Genomic DNA, 10,735 nt, shown 5'->3' on the forward strand with positions numbered 1-10,735 from the left:
TATCACCAGTTAAAATTAAAGCGCAGATTTTGCTTATAATGTCATATTACTCATCGTCATAAATTAAATAAGGATGCATGACAGCTTAGTGGGACAGCTGGGATAGGTGGAACTCTGAATATGAGGAGCGTTTACTCGCATGTGACTTGTTTTAGCTATTTTGGTTTGTTTAGAAACTTTGCCATGTGAAAGCGAACCGCACCAAGAACAAAGTGCAACATTCTAACAATTTTAATCCCTGTTTCAGAACATATCTGTCACGGTTTGCAATCATTCAGGATCAGGAACCGGTGTGAGTGTTGCATGACTGTAACTGTAGTCCATAAAATGGCGGATTTGTAGTGATCTGAAGGTTCTGCACAGGCTGGATTGCTGGTTAACACACAGATCACAGAGAACTACAACAGTTCCAGTCATGCAACACACACACTCACTCCAGTTCCTGAACCTGACTGATGGCAAACACACAGTTGAAGCTGCTTATGGACTGATCACAGAACTATTTAAACTGCGCGCACATACACATCATTTGCATTGAGTCTTGTCGAACTGTTAAGTAAACATTACAACGCATTTTCCTTACCTTGCTTTGCTGTGTTTTGGACCTTTGCCTTGTTTGTTTGTGTAAGTTGTCTGCTGCCTGCCTGTTGACCTTCTGCCTGTTTTATTGTCTTTATTGACCATTGCTTGCCTGACCACTCTGTCTAAATAAAGACTCTGCATTTGGATCTGCACCTTTGCTCTCAGTGTCAATTCACGTTACAAAAACAATTACTCTATAGGTGTTAAAGCACCTTTAAATTTAAATGAGCGCTCTTTTCAATAGAGGGCGGAGCTACAAACGCCTGTGTGTCAGCAAAGTGGCAGATTCAAAACCAAGTCTAATGTCCTATGCTAATGACAGTGAGATTGTCACTAATGGGCAAGGATTTCCCCCTCTGATGACATGTACAAAGGGAGAATATCAATCAAAATGTTTCTCCAGGCTGTTTTTTTTTTTATCAAGTATGATTATAAATAATAAAATCTATATATTTTTATCTTTAGAAGCTGGTTATATTATATACAGTGATTTTTGCATGACAGGTCCCCTTTAAACTTCCTTTATAACAATATGTCATATAGCTATACCAAAACGCTCAGTTTATACACACATGGCGTGCAGTATGAGTACAGACAGATAGAGTACAGATGATGAGCTTTATATGTCACGAAGACTCTGCAGGAAATTAAGCCTAATAGTCTGTGCTTAATGTCTATTAAAAAGACAACCCTCAGGGGGACACAGAGCTAATGCTCTCCAATGGAAAACAGCAGTCTGTCTTTTGCACTCCCTATCTGCTTGTTTAAAGGCATGGTACAGAATTCAGGCGATTGCTTCAAGCTCTTTATTAGAGCTTGTGACGACAGCAGCAAAACAAACCTCCTCACACTTAGAAAGATGACAGAAGGGTCTCTGTATTTTTGGAACTTTTCAAAGCAGAAGACAACAGGGTTTTCTTTGAAATGTGTACTGAATATACACTCGGGGTGTCCCTCGCTACGTTTCCGTGGTTCTCTTTCCCCTGGTGGCGATAATGCAGTCTTACCGTCACTTTGGTTACAAAACCATTGTGAATACTATTGTACCGAGCAAGCAAAAAATAAACAGCGCAGACTTTGCTCTGTTCTTAATGGCCTTTAAAAAACTTGACCGCAAGACCACACAGAACAAAGCACATTTTGTTCTTCTCAGCAAGTTTTGCCGGATTAATAGCAGCCATCTTAACCTTGCACACTGCATAATCTATAATCGTGCTGAAGTGGGGCATGATGCTGAAGAAAAATACAGAAAAATTGTCAAATATCACAATCAAAAGCTGTAAAAGCACATCAGGGGTATTTTCTTCCTGTGTCTTTTTGTGTGAAGTGGAGCTTTATTATCTCTGCTTAGGAATGATTTAAATGTGATTTTGCAACTGTAACAGGTCAAATTCCTTGCATTTTTGTATTGCATCAAATTACATAAGGCTTTTTTATAGTCATTCATTCATTTTCCTTCAGCTTAGTGCCTTGATTTATCAGGGGTCACCACAGTCGAATTAACTGCCAGCTTATCCAGCATATGTTTTGCAAAGCGGATGCCCTTCCAGCTGCAACTCAGAACTGGAAAACACCCAGTCTCATATTCATATACACAAACTCATATTTTATGGCCAATTTCTTCAGCTTACCTATAGCATATTTCTTTGGAATGTGAGGGAAACCAGAGCACGCAAAGGAAACCCATGCGAACACAAGGAGAACATGCAAACTCCACACAGAAAAGCCAATTGGCCCAGCTGGCACTCGAACCAGCACCTTCTTGGTGTGAGGTGACAGTGCTAACCACTGAGCCACTGTCACCTTTTTTAAAGTCATTTAAAACAAATTAATTACAAATAAGAGTCTGATTAAATGTTTCAAATTTATTTAGTTGTAAATAACAAAAAATATGGGTGAAATAATTTAGAGTAATATAAATAAAAATTGAACAACTCACTGATTCTGGCTATTCTGAATCCTTTTAATATAATACAAAAAGTTGACAAATGAGTAAAGTATAAAACTTTATTTACGTCAAATATTTAGTATTTAAACGGTTATTCCAGCCTGCTTCTACAAGGAAACGCAAGTTATTTACATTTTTTCAGTTTAGTGGCTAATTCGTACAAATTTGTGAGTCATACGAAAACGTAGGATTGAAAAAAAATGTAGGCATGGCACACAACCCCGCCCCTAAACCCAACTGTCATTGGAGAATGAGCAAATCGTACTATATTGTATGAATGAGATTGTACGAATTCATACGAAGGAGTCACTAAATGAAAAAAGTTAAGAATTGCATTGAGATCATGTTGGTTATTCTGAAATTTAGTACTTTAGTTGTTGTAGTCTGTAAACCATAGTAAAAATATACAACAGTCCTTATTATATCAGAAAAATAGAAAAAAAACAAAGCCATATTCAAGTTGGTCAGACCAACCGTTTTTGTTTAACTTGCAAACAAATTTAACGTAGAACTTGCAAAAATGTACTTGAGGCGATATCTCTGTAACGCACTGATATATTCACACCAAACTTGATGTGTGTTTTGACAACTATAGTCTGAGGTTATCTGCAGCATTTCAGCACACTGCCCCCTGGTGATCTGGAGATACAAAAAAAATATTTTTTTTGCTTAACTTTTCACCCCTTTGTCTAAAACTCATAAAACGGGTCTCTTTATTATGTAATTCAAGTTGATATGCGACATGGTTATCGTTTACCAACAAATGTGCTGGATCATCTGCAATGTTTAAACATAACATTTGGTAACAGCGCTACCCAGTGATCACGCATTAAATCCCTTACCTAACCATCAATTATAAATCTTCCAAAATGGCTAATAAATGTTGACTGCATAGGTTTATTGTGGTAAAATTGCTATCAAATTATGCCTTGGGTCATGTCGGGAACATTAATACCAAACATGCCCTATTTGAGGCAACTTCCTATCCGCCATATTGATTTTTTTCAAAAACCTTTTTCTTTTGCAAATTCTTTCTCGACCGTTGATTCAATTTTCAACAAATTTGACTATACGTTTGTTGCTTACTTTTCCAATATTTTTCTGTATTTATTTTTTTAAGAATTTTGTTTGATTGTCAATAATGAACTGGGTGGGCATGGCAGTTTACCATTTACAGATATCAAGCAAGGTACATTTAATAATCTACCACAGTGTGGTTTTTGCAGTGTCATTTAACAGGAAATGCACAGATTGCAAATCTATCAAAGTCATGACCTAGAAACTGTAGGGTACTGTGTTAAAACCCTGCCCTATACAAGATAGTGTTTATACTACATGTCAAGACTACTGCTTCTGCATTTTATTTCATTGATTATGTTAGCGTAATGTCATGTTAGTTTCAAAACAAAAGGATGTTCACATACACACAGACACACAAACAAAATATTTCAGCATATCCTTTCACATGACCTCAAATAGTTGAAAGTCCGCCTGTGGACCGTATTCCCATATGTCTATAAATGATAAGCTTCTGCGAAGTTGAAGAATCTAGCTTCTGGCGGTCCATATAATGACAGTCAAAAAAGTCCAAAACAATCCATATTTTTCTCCCAAAATATAATTTTCCATTAAAGAATTTACATTCTCAGCCAGCTCTCACAATATTTGCTTTGGTTCAATGAAAAGAACTGACTTGTTTTGTCCATAAATAGACTTAATTTGTGGATCAGGAAAGCAGCTCCGAGAATAACCTCAATGAGATTAGAGCTGTGGGCATTTTCAGGCTCTGTTACAAATTGCAAAAGCTTAAACATCCTCTGTGACCCTCTCTAAGTAATCTAATCACACTAACAGAGCGCTCTTGGCATCATTTTTTTATCACCCGCTAATGAGACATTCAGTTCCTCTCATCTGCCCTTTTAACTCAGCTAAACATTGCGGGATTATCTGCATTTTAATCAGAACTCTGCCTTCTCCCTTATAGAGAGAGCAAAATCTAAAGTTGGTGACGACTGTGATCTCTGTCTGACCCACACGCATGCCGAGTGCTATATTAAGTCCAGTCTTTGCATAACTATGAATTTATGTTTGCTGCTTCCACGGCTCGCATGCAAACCAGTCAGAGAACAAGCAGCAGACGTGATTGACAGATGTGTGAAGGTTTTCCTACGGCCAATTTGTTATTCTGTGGTCACGAGAGTCTGTATTTGGAAGACTATTTTTAACTAAAAGCGAGGCTGGTCTTCGGTTTTGATTTCACATGTTAGTTTAGAGTAGCATGCAAAGGTCTGATCATGAACAAATATATAAATAAATAAACCCCAGCAGATTCTGAACTGTCTGTAGGTTGCTAATTAAATATATCCGCGACTTTGATCATGTGATTTACTGCACAGATGTTCTTGTTTTTCAGGAAGTACAAGGTTCTTTAAACCATCTCAAATCAAGCTTGAGGACACGATTACATCATTCACATTATTTTATATAATATACACAACTGCATAAAGGTTTGGGGTAAATGGCTTTTTGGTTTAGAAAGAGCTGTCTTATGATCACCAAGTTATTTAAAGGTGCAGTAGGTGATATGCTAAAATGATAGCTGTTAGCATAATAACTTTGAAAACACAGTCCCTCTCCTGCCATCCAAAGCCAAGCCTTCTTATATCAGGAACGCGCACTTTAAAGATGGCAGTAGACAACCCACTAGATCATGTCATACTATCATGAAACTACTATTCAGAACAAAAAACTGTATTATATCTAGCACATTTACAGTTGTGTAGAGAGCAAAACTTGTCATAATGTGCAATATTTCATGCATGCAAGGATCGCTGGTGTCACTCTCTCACACGCTTTGTCCTAAAGTGACTACTGTAGTGGTTGGCCAGCTGCGTGCAGGAAGGAATTACATTTTTTACTAAGCCATACTAACATGCTATTTCAGACTGAATATTCAAAGTAGCATGTTAAACAATAGAGGGAGTGTGTCACAGGTTGTCATTGTTCAAAAATTAACCAACGTGAATATACAACCAACTTCACCTGGGTTAAGCAGGCTAGGCGGAATAGCGCTATTAACTGATGTTCTGTTGTTTAACTAAATACAAATCTACATTATTGATACTGTAAAAGGTCCCTTATGAAACTAAAAATAGTCACATCAATCTTTTACAGGGAGATTTCAGTGGCTAAATAACACTTCTGTGCATATAACCCATTCTTAAAACAACTAAATCTACATCAGCTTTGCACGACTAAAATAGTTTAAAAACAGAAATCCTTTAGCCATGGTGTCATCCTTCCTCCAGCGTGCAAAAGTAACTCCAATATTTATTCAGGATTTTAAAGTTTTGATTCAGCATTTGTTTTTAACGCTGTCACTCTCTTGTGTGCACTTAAGCGCGTGTGCACACTCAAGCAGTAAATCTGCGTGAACAGGGTGTGCAGATGTACAAATCTTTGTTGACAGTTCGGGCTAATTATCAGAATTATGGGAATAATCGTACAGACAAATTTTAATTGGTTGAACATTTTTTTAGTCTTATGCCTCACCCAGTACATTTACATTTAAATACATTTAAATATGTTTAGATCATTTACTTTAATCAGTACTATTGAAATGTGAAGAGACTTCCAGCCAGCACAACAAAAGATGTGTGAAGATAATCACCTACTGCGCCTTTAATATACAGAATTGTATTGTAATTCAAATAACCATTTTATTTGTTAAGAAATGTTTCAAAGTAATTCCTTTTTGTGGTGGCAAAGCTGAATTTTTAGCATCTTTAAAAGCCCTCAGTCTCACTCAATCCTTCAGAAAACATTTCCATATACTGATTCGTGCCTAACACTTTTCAGGATAAACTAATGAATAGAACAGCATTACTTTAAAATATCAACATTTTGTAACAATGGTCATTTATGAAAAAAATGCTTACTTTTTATTTTATTTAAAGAGGTCATACTCAGTTTTTAAAACAGCATTAATTTGGAGGGTGTGTAAATCTGCTGTTCATTAACTCAGGTCATTCAAGTATTGGTTTTGAAGAGTTTGAATAATCATGTACCATTGTTGTTTTCTGATCTAATCAGTTGGCATCAGATCTCTCACAGAGTAACATGAGCAACTGCTAATGGTGACTGTCTTGTTCCAAAGTGTAAGATCTCTTGGTCAATCTGTTTAGTGAACCGAATTGTGGAATGATTAACCTGTTAGCCTAAAATTAAAAAGTAATATAAATGTTTTTTAGTAGTGTACTTTTAGTAGTGTACTTAAAAAGGGGTTGAAAACAAAACAAGTGTTTACACAAATAGTCTAATATTAGTTAGTTTAAACATGCTGCCATTGCTTTTACCTTATAGCTATTTTATGCTAAGACCTAATGTGCATATGTATTTATTTTATTTTCATTTTATTTTTAAATGTCTAGCCTTTCTTGGACAGGTGTTGAGAAATAGCAAGTCTGCCAAAACACTTAAACAAATGCATTTGGTTTGTCCAGTGTAATTGTGATGTTCATGTCATTCATTCTTTTTCTTTTTGTCTTAGTATAAATCTGCGGTTGCAACAAAAGAATGAACCACCAAATTATCCAGTACATGTTTTATGCAGCAGATGCCCTTCCACCTGCAACCCAACACTGAGAAACACCCATGCACTCCTGCATTCAATTCACCTACAGCGCATGTCTTTGGATTTGTGGGGAAAACCGGAGAACCCGGAGGAAACTCACGCGAACATGGGGAGAACATGCAAACTCCACAACGAAAGGCCAACTGACCCAGCGACCTTTTTGCTGTAAGGCAATCGTGATACCCACTGCGCCACTCGGACACCCTATGTTTATGATAAACAAACTAAAGTGAAAGTATTTTCAAAATAGTACATTAATATGCTATATCAAATAATTTTCTACTATATTTTTCTTCTAGAACTGTGGTAAATAATTCATGATAAAATGTAAGGCACTTTGTTTTCTATCAATACTGTTCAATGTATAAAATGTGCTGAATAAATTAAAATTCCTGTTCCTATGCAATATATAGAGGTGAAGGAATGTACGCTATGTACAGTGCTTTGCGTGGTGAATAGAGGACGGACTCTAATTCAGGCCTCAGCTTGCTGGTAAAAAGGCTAGGGTGTAACAGGAATGCCAAAAGAAGCGTAAGGAATGAGGTAAGAGCTGTTTAGACCTCCTCAGTGTTGTGATTGGAGGATTCAAGTCAACATGCTCCTCCTAAAACCACAAAGAGGAACTTTCAGTGGCAGTCAGACAAAGCTTCACCTACTATTGAGATCAAAACAGACACAACTCTTCCGGACACATGATCTCACTCTTTCTCTCAGCTCACACCCTTCAAAACCAACATCTGTTCCTGGTGAGCAGTTGTATTCCAATAAGATAAGCTTACTTGACATTGATATGGACAAATAAATATGAGCGGAGAGTTTTTGTGTGAAGGCAGTGGGAGGCGGTATAGGAACAGCTTCATCTGAGCTGAGCAAACAATGGAAACTTGAAAAAAAAAAGCGTGACTTATTTCCCACTGTGACTGACCACTCATAACGTCTTGCATAACATCTGACCTCACTGCAGTGAACCTGGCACAGTGTTCAGCAGAAGCTTGTGAATTTCAACACATGCCTGGTGAAACCTGGTTATTATCTAGTTTTCCAGTCTGGATTGGTTGGTTTTAGTTGGGTTTTGGGGGGATGGTGAAATTACTCAGTTTACCCTTTTGAAAAGTTTGTTTTGGTGGTCTTTAAAAGAATAGTTTAACCAGAAGTGGAAATTTGCTCACCCTCAGGTGGTTTCTTTTGTTCTGGTAAACAAAAAGGAAGGGAAGATGCTTTGAAGAATGTTATTGAGGGGAAATACTATGGGAGCTGCTGGTCTCCAACATTTCTCAAAGTTTCTTTATTTGTGTTCAGTGGAGGAAAGGAACTCAAACAGGTTTGGACAAGTGTGTGGTATGATAAGAGACTTTTCGTTTTGGGTAAACTCACCCTTTAGAAGGTTATTAGCTGAAAGCCCTTGCTATTCATGTAGTGCAACATGACATAAACATTTTATATAATAAAATAAAGAAAATAATCTTTATTTGTATAGCACTTTTACAGTGTAGATTGTGTCGAAGCAGCTTAACATAGAAGTTCTAGTAAATTGAAACTGGGTCAGTCCAGTTTTCAGAGTTGAAGTTCAGTTTAGTTCAGTTCAGTGCGGTTTAAATTTCACTGTTGAAAGTTCAAACACTGAAGAGCAAATCCATCGATGCGTAGCAACAGTCAAAACTATTAATATTCACAACTCCTGATGAATCTTTGAGGTTTTATTAAATAAAACAATCAATTTGTTCAAGAAAGATTGTTTTGTACAGCATTATTACATCACAGCAGCATCTGGTCAAGTTTCCAGACCAATAATTGATGTTAAAATAAATTCCTTTCTGATTTTTCATTTTTAGGTAAACATTGCATTTAATAGAAGGGCTAGATTTTATCTGCTTTATAGCTGGTCCAATATGATCTACCAGCAATATTTTAAACCTTTAAAGGGCACCTATTTTACCCCCTTTTTCAAGATTAAAGATATGTTGTTTGCTTTTTTTGTTGCCTGTGCCTTTTATGCTAGCTCTTCCCACCCACTGTTCCCATGTGGCTGTCAGAGTGTGCCTCAATCTCTGGCTGCCTGTGTCAGATAAACAGCACAGTGACAGACATAAAGAAAGCAGATCACACGTAATGTTTGTGAGAAATACTACAGTAAGAACTTTACCAATGATTATTTCATGTATTTGTTGTGGAATTATTTCAAGCCTTTCTGCAAGGAGGAGTCATTGTCATTACAAAGTTCACGCACACACACACAGTGTGCGGTTTAACTTTGCACTGTTTTTGCATGGCAAATGTGACAGGATACACGTTAACATCCACTGCTGTATAAATATCCATTATATTAATGTACAAAATAAACCTGATTTAACATCCACAAACTAAGATAGAATTGCCTTCTTAATAATTGTACTGACATGCGGTTGTGGTGTTAAAGGAAAGATGGTAAAATATCTGTAATTCATTACAAACATGCACTGTTAAAACTCATTCTTGATCACATTTGATGATGATTGATGATCACAGCGAGCTAAACAGATCTTTCAATCCCAGTTGCTTTGCACACATTCTGTCTTGTTGATATGATTATATGCGTTACTACGGAGACATGTTAATATGCGGCTGTCAATCAAACCGTTGAGCTGGGAAACCACACTCATATGTTATGTTGTTGTGGCCCTTAAAATGAGAGGGATTTGGGTCCTATTTTAATGGCAGTACATTTTTAAAAATAGGTTTATTGTCTTTATATCACCCCAATATGACTGTGGACACACTACGCCTACACACAGATCTGTCCAAACAGCTTACAAAAGATGATTTTCATCATATGTGCCCTTTAAGTCAAGGAACAGTTCATACACTCAAAAAAAATGTTAATTATGTCACCATTTACTCAGCCTTTACTTGTTTAAAACCTTTTTGAGTTTCTTCTGCTGAATGCAAAAGAATATATTTTGGAAAAAGCTAGAAACCTATAAAAACTGACTTTCATATTTGAAGTTAGCCTAATGGTTACAGGCTTTAAACTTGCTTTAAAAAATAAATTTTTTTGTTCAGTTCAATAGAAAAAGACCTTCATAAAGGCTTGAAACCACAAGAGCATAACTAAATCAGGCCTGTAGCCAGGGGGGTTTGGGTGGTTTGAAAAATCCACCCCTCACTGACAAAAGTCCAGAATTGATCCCCTATATGAGCTCATTTATCCTATGTTTGACTTCTATGCTATCATAAATTGTGAAACTAACCAATCAATGAAGGCTTTAGACTAATAGGAATCTCCTGTTGGATTATTATTATTATTATTATTATTATTATCATGTTTGAATAAAATGTGTGTGTGAATTATTCAAATGGCCAAATTCTGACTGAGGTAAGTTGAATGTAGTTGGCGGTCCGCTGTAGTGACCCCTTATGAATAAAGGGAATAAGCCGAAGAAACATGAATGATTATAAAATTGTATTTTAAAAATAAGTATATTTTCCTATTTCTTTATTCTAAACTTTTAAATTTAAAATGCTAACATTATTATATCTCAACATTACTTTTTAAAAATAACTTAGTTTAAATGCACATTTGTAAATAAACACAA

This window comes from Danio rerio, chromosome 17, assembly GCF_049306965.1.
Source record: "Danio rerio strain Tuebingen ecotype United States chromosome 17, GRCz12tu, whole genome shotgun sequence".
Lineage (NCBI taxonomy): Eukaryota > Metazoa > Chordata > Actinopteri > Cypriniformes > Danionidae > Danio > Danio rerio.